The 12,666-nt window shown below is 38.0% G+C and overlaps 1 protein-coding gene and 2 long non-coding RNA genes across 4 annotated transcripts in view; 2 read left to right on the top strand and 1 right to left on the bottom strand.

Moving 5' to 3' along the window:
• LOC110044201 (uncharacterized) overlaps nucleotides 1-828 on the top strand; it is a 7,842-nt gene extending 7,014 nt beyond the window's left edge. Inside the window, exon 5 of the mRNA XM_089293294.1 lies at nucleotides 1-828. This exon is cut by the window's left edge and continues 238 nt beyond it. The gene's annotated coding sequence lies outside the window, so the exon portion shown is untranslated.
• Nucleotides 829-4,086: 3,258 nt separating this feature from the next.
• LOC149108812 (uncharacterized) lies at nucleotides 4,087-12,298 on the top strand. Its single transcript, XR_016208308.1, has 2 exons — nucleotides 4,087-4,534; nucleotides 12,190-12,298. It is a non-coding gene; the product is annotated as an uncharacterized LOC149108812 (long non-coding RNA).
• Nucleotides 6,875-12,195, bottom strand: LOC149108813 (uncharacterized). Of its 2 annotated transcripts, none has more exons than XR_016208293.1 (3): nucleotides 11,866-12,195; nucleotides 11,435-11,510; nucleotides 6,875-10,599 (listed from the first exon to the last, which is right to left on the bottom strand). It is a non-coding gene; the product is annotated as an uncharacterized LOC149108813 (long non-coding RNA). The 2 variants fall into 2 exon arrangements; XR_016208292.1 differs by having other exon boundaries at nucleotides 6,875-9,300.
• Nucleotides 12,299-12,666: the final 368 nt, after the last annotated feature.

The raw sequence follows: 12,666 nt of genomic DNA, 5'->3' as shown, positions 1-12,666 counted from the left end.
TATGTTAGCCAAAGTAGAGTACAAAGTGGTAGTCGTGCGCATATTTTCAACCTGGGGGGTACTGCCATATGAAAAGGACGGTGATGCTCGTATAACCTTTTAGGGGGTAAAAGCGATTTTTGTGTTCTGTCTCAAAAGGTCAACAGCACGAGCTTTTGCGGTACCTTTCAAGGTATTGAGCTAGAAATAATGTGTTGTTTGGGAATTGTTACCTCTTAGCAGTGAAAAAAAATTTCAAGCCACATCAACAAAATAGGATCTTGGTACCTCTTAGGGGTTCTTTTCAAAAAATTTTACGAGCAGCCCCGTCCTTTTTATATCGGAGTCTCTCCGGGATATTTTTGTTAGCCTATCTTGCGACGCCATGTAACGTTTTAAGTGCCTAATGGTTTACAAACACGAGGTCGTAGAGCCTTGTGCAATGTATGCACACTCTAGCTGATTTAGTAAGGGAAATTTCCATCTTTTATAGAAAAAACAAAAACAAAAACAAAAACAAAAAACAAACAAAAAACAAAACAACAAACACAGTACATTGCAGGTATTTTGGTGTCCAGTGCTCACGTACATTACTGGGCGCAATATACCTGAATTTATTCAAGAGCCGGTAATCTGTTCTGTGACATTTGGTCGGGCAAAGCCACAGCTGAATATAAAAAAAACCCGGAGAAGCACATTTATGACAACATAGGAATACAAAAGAAAGTAGACTATAGAATTACATGCATATGTAGCGTCACTGGGGTTAGTCGGGTTGAGTAGTAACATATATCTAGAGAAAATAGATGACACTTGGACAAGTTTCTCAGAAAAAGAAATGAAACACAAATGAAACATAAATTCAAGAAAGTTTTAAAAGATGCAAAACTTAAGTGGGAGAATAGGTGAAGATGTACAAGAACACTCATCCTCTTTCATTAAAATTAGAGAGAGTTTAAATATAGTTCGCTGCTTGTCCAAGGAATTCGTAGCTTTACTGGACTATACTTCCAATGAAGATATTGTCCCTGACTGATAGATAAAAAGTCGTAATATATAAAATGTACGAGAATTGAGGACGAGGCTCGAAATTGATGCAAAATATTCACTTTTATCTACTGGTTTTACAACAGTGGAACTCTGCTTTAGGGTTACCTCGTTAAAACGGTCACCTCGTCATTACGGCCACCTTTTTTTGTCCCGGCGAAATGCCCGTACATTTTCTCATAAGAAAACCCCATTAATGCGACCACCCCGTTAATACGGCCAACGGCCACATTCTGAAATCCCAACCTGTACGGCCACTCAAACCAGTTATGTTCATTTTTCTGTTGTTAATATTGTATGTACTGATCGAAGTTTCAATTTTTTTAAAAAAACAATTATATCTACATTTTGATGCGTATGAAAGAAAAGTCGTTTAGAAGTGCAGTTGTGATATTTCTGTTACGACGTCACTCAATTTAGACCAGTCATGAAATTTTTACCCTACCCAGTTAATACGGCCAGATTTTCATGGCCCGTTTTGGACCGATATAACGGGGTGTAGTTATTTAGTAAGTTGGTTTTGGCAGCTTTTACTGAGTTAGAAAGCGACTCTAAGTAGAGATATTTTTAGTTTCTATAATTTTTCCGTACTTATCGAAAACATGCTAAAGTAGATATAGAACATGTGTTTTAAACGATCAGAAACTTCATAAATTGCCGGTTTTCACTGTCGCGTCATCAAAAATAAAAGTCGCAACCTTTCAATAAATTAAGTCATGAATCTGGGATATAATAGACGATTGATAGATAAACAAGCCCCCGAGGTTTAAGTCTGTCACGTGTTAAATGGAGAAGTGTTTCACCCAAGTTAATCAGATAGAGGTTTTTAAGGAGATGTCACGTTGGCGCCCACCCAGATGGGCGCCAACATGGCGGCCGAAAAGTAACAGAAACATCTGTCATTGAATTTGGCTGTTGAAACGAAGAGTTATTACTCTAGAGCTCCGACACATTTGAATTTAGATTTCTTGTAGTGCAAGAACTGTTCAGTTAGCAAACCCTTGACCTTTTGACCTACGTGAGAGCCCTTTAGATAACAAAGTGAAGAGCCCTTTCGAGCTTAAATGTTGTAAAACTTAGAGGAGTCTTACATCTGCATGATGAAACTAAAACTTCAGAGGCATTGGTAATTTTTAATTTTGGAACGTGATGACGTCACACGAAAACTGGCAATTCAAGGGCTATTGCCCTTAATGTAGTTTTACCATAAGTAAGTTGGGGGTTGATTCACTTAATATAGTTTTGCATGTGATTGCTTATACATTTGAAATCGCTGATTTGATCTCGGCCTTTACGAACGCTCGATGTCAGTCTCGAACGCCGGCGTTCTTGTTTGATTGTTACCTTAGCGTCCGGGAAGGGTCTGGATGGAGTTTAGGTGATAACTGACCGTCTGTCTGTCTGTCGGAAAATGACGCGATTTTTAACTGATAACTGAGATTTGAGATCTTATAAATTTACTGGTAGCTGAGAGACAGTGACTGATAGCTGAAATCAGTGCGCATTTTGTATGATTCAATATTTTGAAATAACCGTGGTATTTTTCTACTCTTAATGTTTGTTAGTTTATTGTAATTCTAGGTTTGAATACCATCTATTAATGTTGCTAGTGTTTTTTAGTAGCTAGAGGCGGTCATTACGTTTCGGCAGCTCTAACCCAGGCCACCGACAAAATTCTGCACAAATGTAATGAATAAAAACTGACTGAATATAAACAATAGTTCAATCTGAGCAAGTTGCGGCCGCATACCGTCAGAAACAATTAATTAATTTGTGGCCATTTCTTTTGTTTTAATATTTGAATCAATTAATTTGCAAAGAGTTTGCTCAATTTGCCTCGGTTGGAGAAGCCGCACTGTAAGATTCATTACTTGAGAATCAAATTAAAATTATTGTAAAATGGTTCATTAGTTTCTTAAGTTTCTTTTTCTTATCTTTTCTCCTATAGATTTTGTAGTTATACTTTAGTTTGTAGGTCCACATCAGCGTTTTTAGCTGTCTTTAACTGACCTACATGACAAATAAAGTATGTAGTATGTATGCATGTAAAGTTCTTTATAAGATATTTGATAGAGTTTCCTCTTTTCAAGCTTCATCTACTAAGATCAAGTGTTCAAAATTCTGAAACATTTGATAGGTTTTGTGATCTTCGCAAATCTAACTGTCTTGGGAGCTATTTTGCCGCTCGGCTCTCTTAATCACGGGTCTTTTTCCCTGTGATTAGCAAATACAAGGAAAGACGCGAAATTGTCACATACCTGGTCCGTTACCTGGTACATTAGTAACGTGAAGATTCGATATATTAATCAAATGAAGGCTCACTTTGAAGTTCTTGAAAGTCTTGTTATTGAAGTAAGTTTGAAGCGAGGAATGAATTCAAACTGCATGATTTTTTTTGTAAGGACGTATATATAATTACTTGTGACAGGAGAATATTTTTTATTAGTAAATAAACATATAATTTTTCTCACGATATCTCTGTCTTATACATCAGACTGGATTCCCAAAAACATGCCCGTAAGTAACCGTCAAGACAGTCCAAGGGCATATAAGTCTCCACGTGACACCTACCTGTAGCCTCCAGCAGGGTGCCCTGTTAACACGGAACCCTCAAGTAAGCAATGTTCAACAACTGAGTAAAGACTACAGAGACACAGTCACAATCAACGTTATTTAGCACTCGATCTTAAATAGCAGTCTAGCTTAGTAAAGGTGTCACAAAAAGGCACCCTCCCCTCCCCCCACTTATGACAGAGCCACATGACATAAGTCAGTCTCTGAACCAGGTCACTAGCTCGGCCTTAACGTTAACCCCTTCAAGTTTAAGCCTTCAGCCGGGCTTGGACACGGGTTAGCTTAAGTCCAAGCGAAAAACTGGCGGGCACGTTTTTGCGAAATCGATCAGAAATATGTTACCTTATTTTTGCGTTTAGTCGGTTGGTTATAGCTTTCACAATGACTCTAGGCAGCATTGGCCATTTTCCTCTAGTGTGAATGAATTACTGAAAATAACGCAAATCGATTTACCGCTGGATAATAAAATCGACGAATTTATAGTCTATTTAATGTGCTGTAAACTTAAAACTTTCTCTCTGTCATTTTGCCACGCTCGCTAACTATCGATTGAGAGTTCGCTGCCAGGGGCGAGGGAGAACACTCTGCGACGCCTGGCACTTTTTGTGTGTTTGGATCATCCAACAAAAAGTGACGTCACATCCGGTAAAAAAGCGGGCTGAGCGGCAAAATAAAATTTGACTGCGACATAATCGTTCTCCCTGTAAGTAAAACAGCAATATTTCGCAATCGGCGGGATATTTCTAACGTTTTATTTGCCCATGATAAACAAAATTTTGTCTTCTTCCTCGCCATATCGTTTGTTTGAGGAACAGAATAATTATTTATTCAAAAAGACGCTGTTTTGAAGGCGTGTGTTTTTACGAAATGTCGTCGTTTCTTCGTAGCTGAATTCCACAGGAGTCATCGTTTACGTGGAAATAATGAATTCTAGGTAAGTTGCACTCAATTCAAATATCCTATTCTCTTAGGTAGGCATTACACTGAGAGAAAAGCGCAATGTCAGTTTTCTACCCGTGGGAGAACCTATTTAACAGAAGCCCATTTTTTGAAATTTACCATTGACAAACACTTGAGAGTAATGGAGAGCTGTTAATCGTATCACACTGTAAAGATCCACACATAACGGGGCGGAACTTTCCTGCCAATCGACACTAACTCAAATTCTTGTTCTTGCTTGTGACTCAAACTGGCATTATAAATTCTGTTACGATTTGTTAAGAACCTAAAACGAGATATCTTAACGTTTCCCTTGGTAATCCCTTAATAATGGTAAACGCTTCCTTTAACATTTACATAAGCAGGCCGTGAACCCCTTAAATATAAACAAGAGGATATTTTTATGGGCGATTCAGTAATCGGGGCATGTCGTGTTTTTTTTTTCAGTTATGTAATTTCTTTTTCAACAGTGTTCAATGTCAGTGACACTATAAAGTTTCAATACACCCCCCCCCCCGATCCTCTGAGGTCAAGGATGCACCTTTAATTGCTTCGATTCCTTTCAATTGCCTTGTTTACAGACCAAGTTCCCTATCTTATAATCCCTAACTATCAAATGTCTTTGCAACTTATTTTGAAAGGTTACTTAGACATTTTGCCCTATTTTCAGTCTGCTTTCTCTATATAAGCTTACATCAAGACATTTCAGTTCCAGCGAATGAGAGAACCCTAGCAATTCTGACAATTTTCTCTCATAGAGTTCGATTATTTTAATTCATCGCGCTTTCAATGTGCGATCTTAACAAACTGTTTGCAAACAGTAATGAAATATCATGCCCCAACACCCAGCCATAAAAGGAAGTCTGGGAACAGGTAATAGCAACGACACTACCAGGCTGGTGAATGTTACAAGCTATTATGAACTCATGTCTGACAATGATGAGTGACCATGAAACATGGTGCGGTGAAACTGAACAACCAGACTGCAACTGACATTGCTAGTGTTAGTCTTGTGAAAGTGATTGCTAGCTAGTAGTGTCTGTGAACTTTGACCAGACCAGAAAAGAGAAGGTTCCATACTAGAAGTTGACTGAGAGTAACAAGTTTGTACTCAAAAACTGAAGAAGCTGCCTGATCAGACAGTCTTAAAGCCAGCTTCATCGCAACTTGTCAAGAGTTCCAGGATTGTGTATGTGGAAGGACTCCATGTAATGACATATATCGTGAAACTCTGCTCAAGTTTTCAGGCTTCAGATATAACTATTAAAGGGTAAGGGATTTCTGACAAGCTGAATTCAGGTGTATAATGAAAGGGTACTTAAATCTTTCTTTTAGGGATTTCCCTTCCTCTAGTTCTAAAATGTTGTTGATAATCTCTCATTTACTCTCATGAGCCAGAGTGAGGGGATTCTGATATATTGTTCAAAAAGATATTTTAACACTACTTTCTAAGGGTTTAGAAAAGGGATACAGTATTAAGGGGTTGGACCTTGAGGTGGAGCTTCCCCATTTAAAACTATGTAGAATACCCCCCCCCCCCCCCCTTCTCCTTGTGTAACAAGGATGTTCAAATTGTTTTCTGGAAAAAAGCAAAAAAAAAACAGTGCCAATTTACGAGATTGTGTGATTCTCAATGTAAGTTCCCGTTTGTATTTTGAATTAAAATGGGCCTAACGTTATCCACAACAGTATAAAATAACCATACTTTGCAGCTTCAGAGAGAGACTCAAACTGATAATGAAAACAACTTTTATTTTTGCCCCTTCCTTTGTACCTTGTGATATTTTTAGGAAAATTCTCAAAACGTCTCTGCCCAAAGAAAATAAAAAATATAAATGAAAATCACATTTTTTTTCTTATCTTGAAAATGCCCTCTGAGACAAATACGTCCTTTCTATGCCTAGTTATTATCTTACAATGTGTTGTGAAGAAACTGCTTGTAGGAAAATATAAATGTTCAACAAAAAAAATGAACAGAAAAAAAACAACAAACTTTTGCAGAGGAGCTCCTATATTCAACTTACATGTAGGGTAATAGAATCTGCTTTTACACTTTCACACCAAAGAAAACACCACAGAAATGAGAATTATTGTTATTGTGTCTGAGCTGCATATTTTTTGAATGGAAACATTTCCCATAAAATTTCTACATTATATTTGTGCCAACTGGTACATGTACAACAACATTACCAAATATATTTTGGAGAGAGGAGTACTTATAAAATTAATACAAACTGGTGTAGCTTAATTTTCCATTTAATTTTGGTAAACCTCTTACAGAATGCAACTTTTGGTTAGGTTGCACTTCACTGTCAAGGAAGAAATCACACCAAGGTGGCTTTGCATCTTTATTATGATTTCCATTATCAGTAAAAAAAATCACACTTGGACAGGTCTCTTGATCATGAGGGTATTTGCTCATCTACCACCTATAAAAAACAAGATATAATGTATCATTTTTACCTGTGCTGTAAATTTTTCAATTGAAATCAGTTTGTTTTCACTTTTAGAGTGGTTTTTGAAAAGGATCACAAGCACACCACCCACCCCTCAGTCCCTATTCCTACCGTACAACAGTACAGCCAGGATCCCACATCAACCCCCCCAACATAAGTGATAACTTACCATAATACTCCTATACTACAATACAATCTTTGTACAGACAGACCTAGATTCAAACATCAGATCTCTGACTTTTTGGTCCACTTCATCTCCACTAGGCCATGAAAGCAACCATTGCAAATGTCCTTATATTTGTTGGTCTAATTTATTGTTGCTCTCAGATTCCCCCTTCCCCTTTGATGAAATTAAATTGGTTTAAAAAAATAAACTGGTTTAAACAAATTAAAGCAGAGGTAGAAATTGAGCCATAAAATTACCATAATTTTAGTATGAGGATATTGAAATATAACTATACTATTGATATTGCCTGATGAATGTGGTGATCCTTTGACCATACGAAACAGCGTTGTCGCAATAAAACGATGAATTGAAGTCTTGCTACCATTGTTTATTATCTACACTGCTCCTCTCAGAGTCGACCGCTCTATAAATTTATTCTGTTCAAGTTCAAGAAGTTTATACTATTAATATCCATATGTTCTATTGTAAACACAGTGTAACTACTCAGATTGACCTTCATTGTCAGAGACAAAAACCTAAAAACATCTAAACACAGGTCAGTGAGCATATTGCCAGTTTTGCTTTTGCCAACAACCACTCTGCCTCAAAAATATAGAAGATAATGACAATAATAACAGAACCAACATCTGTCAATTCAATAACCACACCAAATTCCCCTCCAAATTCCTTTTGACACCTTACAGTAAAATTTTGCCAACAGCATAAATTCAACTCAATGCTTTAAAGTGCTTCTATCCTTAAATTTTTACCCCTTGAGTCAGAATTTTCAGGTGTATCACATAGAATTCCACAAAAGATTAAAAATGCTGTTTACCTTTTGCAAATATCTGCATCAGTTCCAAAGATATGTGGGTTTGAAAAATAGAAATATGCAAATGAGGTGACTGATGTTGTCGTAAACTCAACCCAATATTACAGCAGGTTGGTAGGCTTATAGTTAGAACTACAGGAAACACACCTATGGCTTTAAAAATTATATACAGCCTGTATTTTCCCATGGCAACTTGCTCTTTTCCAATCCCCTCTAACCTGATTTCACTAATTCAGTGATTTTCAGCTTGAAAAACGTTAAACGAGGCTACGACTTTGACTTTGCATGTTAATATGCTTCCTAGATCGTGCTGATGAGGCACCATTGGCAAATATCAAAATGGAAAGCCAAAGGTGGCCAGAAAAGCCTATAATCATCAGGGAAGGTTGAAACCCAGTATGTTGCCATGGTAACAAAACTGTTATGCTCATATTATGGAGGACATCCGCAAATTTCATCATAATAGCACTCTAAAGCACTGTCTCTAGGAGCCCATGGTCCCTTGTATCTGGACAATAGTTCAAAACTTGCCTGGGATGGATGATCTAAACGGTAGGTGGGAGACTCCCAGAATATTGAGGAGAGTTGCTAGAATGATTGTATAATTATCTCTTTGCAGGAACTCATTAGACACTAACACTACTAACATGACTGAGTTTGGACAATATATATTTTGTTTTTTGGATACATGTATACTGTTACTGGTCATACAAGAGGTACCTTGCTACTGAGTTAAGTCTTAATGTGTGTATTTTAAAGGAGAAGGTCACTCCAAAAAACAAATTTTATGTCAACGCTAATGAAAACCTTGCAATAAGGTTAGCCACTCACAGAAGTTTCAGCATCTGAAGTGCAGGTTTTCCTTATGAAGTTCACCTCCAAAGAAGCACCCAGGCCAAGTTTTCATGACATCATTCTGTCTGACAGATTTTGTCCTGAGGGCTTGCGACAAGCCTTTTGACTACCACTCTGGGTTATGGCTGCTCTTGAGACATATTATTTTGAGCTAAACATGCTGTAAACTCCAAAATAATAGCATTGAAGATAGTGAAGAGGATAATCGCTTGGAAAAAAAATAGGTTTTGCTGACCTTGTTACAGATGCCAAGTCAGTTGCAGGTTCTTCTCCTTCCCACCAATTTCAAGTTGGACGGAATGAAGTCAGACAAACACAGCCTCAGGCTGCCAAGACAGTTGCAAAATGGTAGCCTCCGAAGTCGCGTCTTAATTTCGAGATGATTTTCTTAAGGATAGCAGGCACTTCAGAGGCTGAACCTTTGGTGAGTGGAAATGCTGAATATTCACTTGCTATAAGTGAAGACAAAAAAAGTAAGCTCTTTGGAGTGACCTTCTCCTTTAAACTGAAAACATGTGAGCTAAATGCAACAAAATGTATATTAAACTTGGGCCAGTTCAGTATGATTTATTACAAAGTTTAAATCAGCCACAAAAAAATTGTTAGAAACTGATATTACTTTGTGAAGGCTTCTGGAAGGGTTATACTTTTATAAAGCACCTGGCAGCAAGTACTATTTTGGTTTACTAAAGAAAGACTCTTGTTACTGCTTAAGGAAACTGTGTTTGGTACAGTAGGTGTCAAAATATTATGGCTTTGATGACAGGATAATAGAGATATCAGCCTTGGTAATTTCAGGGATAGTGGATAACCAATCTCCAAATAATAGAGTTATGGGACTTCACTATCAGAGTGATGCCTGATGCTTATTATAAATTGTGTATATTAGTCCTAAAATGTACGATCCAGAATTTTGTTTTGTGGGTAATAGCTCAAATTCATTTTCACCTCTGTGAGGTACAAATATTCTTAAAACAACCAACACTGACAATTTTAAATTACAGTGGAACTCTGTTAATCCAGTTGCTGGACCACAAAAATCTGACCACATTAACAGTGTGGTTAAAGGGGTTCTTTAAATAAGAAAATGACCGACTGACTGAGCCTTTGTTCAAGCCAAAATCAAGTGGCCATAATAACAAGGTGGCTATATGAATGGGGTGGCCAGAAGACAGGGTTCCACTGTAGTGATGAACATATAAGATGATCCTCTCAAACACCTACACATAAGGATTTTGGAAAGTATAGTTTGTATAATCAGTTAGACAACACACAACTTGGGCCCAGAGCTGACTAGAGATATTCCATTTTATATCCACACCCCCTTCCCCCAGCCACACTCACTAAATAACTCAATATTTACCACCTAACAGAAAAGATAAAAGTGCAGAAGTAACTCCCTTATAGCCCTGTCCAAAGCTCACGTCAACAGAGGAAGAGGGAGTGTGGAAATAAAATACAATGGCCCTACTAGGGACCATTTATATGGTCTTGGGTACCCAAGACAACTCCTCTCCTGAGTTACCCTGGCCAAGCTAACTTTTGATTTATTTCTTTGAAAATTCAACCAACTGTTTACATTTAGGATCATGAACCTGTCTCGCCTGCGAGACAACAGGGGTGGGTGAGTTGTCTAGCCTTGGCTCATGTCACACCTTGGCACCCTGACAGGCATGACAACTTCTCTTTATATAAACACTTTGGCTTGGCTAACCGCGACAACTCTTCGCATGGCGAGTGTCACATGATGCCTAGATTTAGAATTTAAAGCAGAAATATCAATTTACAAAGAAGAGAAAATTAACTCAGCAAAACCCACTGTGATTGAATGACTGAGGGAAACTCAAACAAAGAGGGATATTTCCCATTTGATTATTCAATAAGGGTTTTGAATAGTCATGCAGGGTCAAATTCAGCCAAATGCATGGGGAAATAAAAGGCAAACAATCACTTTAAGATCAAACCAAGCTAGAATTCTCAGCCCACCCACAATGGAGCAATCACAACTGACCTTTGTGAATTATTTGATGCATGCGTATGAGACAGCCATTTTTCATTCTTTGTTTACAAGATGGAAGGTAGATGCCATTTTAACATTGATCAAATAATGAACAAAGGTCCCGTTGCTACAGAGCTACATTGTATCCCCACCAGATTAACAGAAGATGAGGTGTTGTAAACAGATCTTTGGAAGAACTAAAAAAGCTGTGAAAACAATCGCCAGCGGCCTGTGTTCCCACGGCATCTCTTGTTGAGTCAATTTGATATGTAGAACATATCTTTAAAATCTCAAAATAGTCGAATTAACTAATTATGACTACCAAAATCTGCAATTCTCCCTACACTATTTATTAACCGAATAAAAATTCGATAACGTATTTACCACCATGGTAGCTGACACAGTTGCCCTAAACATAATTTTTGATGGCCTTTTGTTTATAGTCTTATCAATAATGATGAAAAAGTAGCTTCTTTTAAACAGCATTACCCAATTCAAGACTAGAGTACAAAACCCATATCCTATTTAAGGCCAAAATGACCAAAACTGATACCCTATTTATGACCAAAACGACTGAAAAACCATACCTTTTGGGGCCACACATACCCCTATAGTGCATATAAGGGAGTACCACCCGCCCTGGGTCACAGTAGAAGTGGGTACCTGTTAAAAGTGGAGGTAAAGTTAAGGGCTAAGGAGCTAACCCTACAAACAAGCCAACCCCCCTCTTTTGGAACTGCCCAAAGAAGTTGATCCCCAGGCCAGCATTGCAGTTCAGACAATACAGAGGAATGTACAATTGACCACTGGATAAAATTTGAATTCTGTCCAGCGTACATGTATATTTATGAACAGCTTCACAGTACCCAGAAAATTTGGTGGGGGAGTGCTTCACCCCTTTGTTGATCTCTTCGGGGAAATCTGATATCCCCAAAGCTCGCCTCTAACTCGCAACATTGCTTATTTCTTACAGAGAAAAAACCGTATTCAACAAGAGATACGGAAATAGGATACTAACTTTGAGTATACGCTTCAGCATGTCTTTTCCACCACACGCACGTGGATACAGAGCTTCAACTGTGTTCACTTTCAGAAAAAAACGGCTTCTGTTAAATATGTTCCCGTTGTACACAGGGCAAACTATGGCCAGCAATACTTCATCCAGGTTGTTGTTAACATTATAGGCTATTGCACTTAGTGTTATGACCGAATCACGAACAATAAGAACCAAAAGTCGGAACAACACCAGTTTTGAATATGTGTAAAATCCGCCATTCGATGACAGAAAGCTCTCCGTTATTTTCCTTCAAAACAATACTAAACTGTTCTCTTTTGCCAACAGTTTTGCTTCAAAAGTCGAAGAAATGTGCCTTCACGATATTTCTATCCTCAGTATGGAAGGACACGGACCTGATGGTTTGCAAATAGAAGAAAATCTTCCCCAATCGAAACGCCATTTTTTCGCTTTGTGAAACAAGGTGGGCGGCACCGTTTAAACCGGATGTGACGTCACTTTTTGTTGTATGATCCCATACAAAAATTTCAGGAGTCTTCTGCCCCGCCCCTGTTCGCTGCATTGTGGGTATGAATAAGTCAATCCGCCAATCAATCAATTGACAATATTTTTGCCTTAATCCGAATCTACAAACCTTTCAGTCTATTTCTTTCAAGAAGAAAAAAAGGATGTGTAAAATTCCCACGCGGCACAGCATAACAAGAAAGTAACTACTGGCTCATTAAAGCTGAATAATGTAACGTACATACCCACGTCTCGCCAAGCCTCTGTATGAATTTGTGTTATCGTGCTGTCACCATGACA

This window comes from Orbicella faveolata, unplaced genomic scaffold (assembly GCF_042242905.1).
Source record: "Orbicella faveolata isolate gen_17 unplaced genomic scaffold, um_ofav_v1 contig_25, whole genome shotgun sequence".
NCBI classification, from domain to species: Eukaryota; Metazoa; Cnidaria; class Anthozoa; order Scleractinia; family Merulinidae; genus Orbicella; species Orbicella faveolata.
Note: the sequence above shows the minus strand (reverse complement) of the source record. Positions and strands in the feature narration are given on the sequence as shown.